This window comes from Crocodylus porosus, unplaced genomic scaffold (genome assembly GCF_001723895.1).
Source record: "Crocodylus porosus isolate Cpor-Errol unplaced genomic scaffold, CroPor_comp1, whole genome shotgun sequence".
Classification (NCBI taxonomy): domain Eukaryota; kingdom Metazoa; phylum Chordata; order Crocodylia; family Crocodylidae; genus Crocodylus; species Crocodylus porosus.
This window is the reverse complement of record NW_017728924.1, coordinates 10,775,053-10,777,411: the sequence shown is the minus strand read 5'-3', so window position 1 is coordinate 10,777,411 and position 2,359 is coordinate 10,775,053.

Sequence of the window (2,359 nt, the reverse complement as noted above, 5' to 3'; positions counted from 1 at the left end):
TCCTCGCCACAAGTGACGACCTGGTGAGGGGATGCCAGGTCCTCGACCACCTGGGCGATAGCGATCATCGCCTACTGGAATTCACCATCCAGCACAGGGTGGCAAAGGCCTGCAGCAAGGCAGCAGCCCTTGACTTCAGAAGAGCTGATTTCAATGAGTTAAGGAGATTAGTTGGGGATGTGCTGAGGTCCCAGAGGAGTGGGGAGTTGAGAGTCCAAGACGAGTGGTCATTCCTTAAGGAGATGATCCTCTGAGCTCAAATGGTGACAGTCCCAACGCGAGTCAAAGCGGGCAAGAGTGCTCAAAAGCCCCCATGGCTCACCAAAGGCATTCAGGAATGTCTGAAAGCTAAAAAGGTGTACACCCAATGGAAGGGAGGGGCCATCACCAAGGAGTAGTACACCTCCATTGTTTGAGACTGTAGGGGGGCTGTTAGGAAGGCTAAGGCGGAGACAGAAGATAACAAGAAGTCCTCTTTTAAATACATAGGGAGTAAAAAGAAAGTACCAGGTAATGTGGGGCCCCTGCGGGACACGTTTGGCAATCTGGTGGTTGTACCAGGTGATAAAGCTGATCTCTTTAACAAATTCTTTGCCTCCATTTTTCTGAGCAGGGACTGGGACATCCCCCCCACCAGAATCCCAGACAGACTCAGGAGAGGCACAGCCAGGCCTAGGGTCAGTGAGGACCTAGTTAGGGAACTTCTGGAGGGGCTGGACATGGGCAGTGGGGTCCCTCAGAGCTCTGTCCTCGGGCCCGCACTATTTAACATCTTCATCAGCGACTTGGACAAGGGGGTGAAAAGCACCTTGTTCAAATCTGCGGATGACACTAAGATGTGGGGAGAGGTGGGCACAACAGAAGGGAGCAACAGGCTACAACTAGATCTAGACAGGTTACAGGGGTGGGTGGATGAGAAGAGGATAGGATTCAACACTGACAAGTGCAAGGTGCTGCACCTAGGGAGGAAGAACCAGCACCATACCTACAGGCTGGGGAACTCCCTTCTCGTCAGCGCAGAGGCAAGAAAGGATTTTGGAGTCATCACTGGTGCCAAAATGAACATGGGCTGCCAATGTGAGGATGCAGTCAGGAAGGCTAACTGCACCTTGTCGTGCATCCACAGATGCATCTCGAGCAGGTCCAAGGAGGTGATACTCCCCCTCTATGTGACACTGGTCAGGCCGCAGCTGGACTACTGTGTCCAGTTCTGGGCGCCGCACTTCAGGAGGGATGTGGACAGCATGGAGAGGGGCCAAATGAGAGCCACTCACATGATCGGGGGAAGCAGGGTAGGCCCTATGGGGAGAGGCTACAGGACCTCAGCTTGTTCAGCCTCCACAAAAGAAGGCAGAGAGGGGATCTAGTGGCCATCTATAAACTTACAGGGTGAGGGGGGAATGGGAGAGGCCCTGTTCCCCTGAGCACTACCAGGAGTAACTAGGAATAACGGCCATAAGTTGACTGAGAGTAGGTTCAGGCTAGATATCAGAAGGCATTACTTTACTGTCAGGATCCAAGAGAAGCGGTGCTCGCTCCTACCCTGGGGGTCTTCAAAAGGAGGCTAGATAATCACCTCGCCAGGGTCGTTTGACCCCACCACTCTTTCCTGCCCATGGCAGGGGGTCAGACTTGATGATCTGCTCAGGTCCCTTCTGACCCTACCAACTATGGATCTCAGTGTCTTTCCAGAGATCACAGTGAATCAAGACATGCCAAAGCAATTTCCCAAGAGAGGCACTTGTGCACAGGATCCTGGGCTGGATCTGCTCTTCAAAGTTCGCTCTCGGGTCAGGGGGCTACTGAGGTAGGGGAAGCCCTTGATTCATTACCTCCAGGCTCTGTCTCTCCATGGTAACTCTGGGGGAGAGAGTCACACTCCCGGCCCCGGCGCAGGCTGATGGAGCAGATTAAAGCAAAAACAACCAGAACTGCACCGGGACGAGTTAAAAAACGTCCGCGGGGCTGAGGCACGAGCTGCCTGAGCAGGAGCAAAGGGCAGCTTGTCTGCAGCACATCAAGCCGGGACAAGAGGGCGGGGATGAGGAGCTGGGAAGGGCTCAGGTGGATGAGAAGCAGCTGAAGCCAAGCGACTCCCTCGGCGCCGCCTAACTGGGACCCCGCTGGTCGCCCGCGCAGGGGCCGCGGCCCTCGGGCCTCCCGCTCGTGCGGGCACGGGGCCCCAGGGCCGTGACGACCCTCCCCCCGCAAGCCCGCGCCCGGCCCCGGCCGTCTGGGAGGCGGCTGGTGCGGGGTCCAGGACACACGCGGGTCCCGCCGCGGCCGCGCACGCGCGCTCCGCAACCCTCCCGCACACCAGCGAGCGCTCACAGTCGCGCCGGCGCACTCCGAGCCAAGG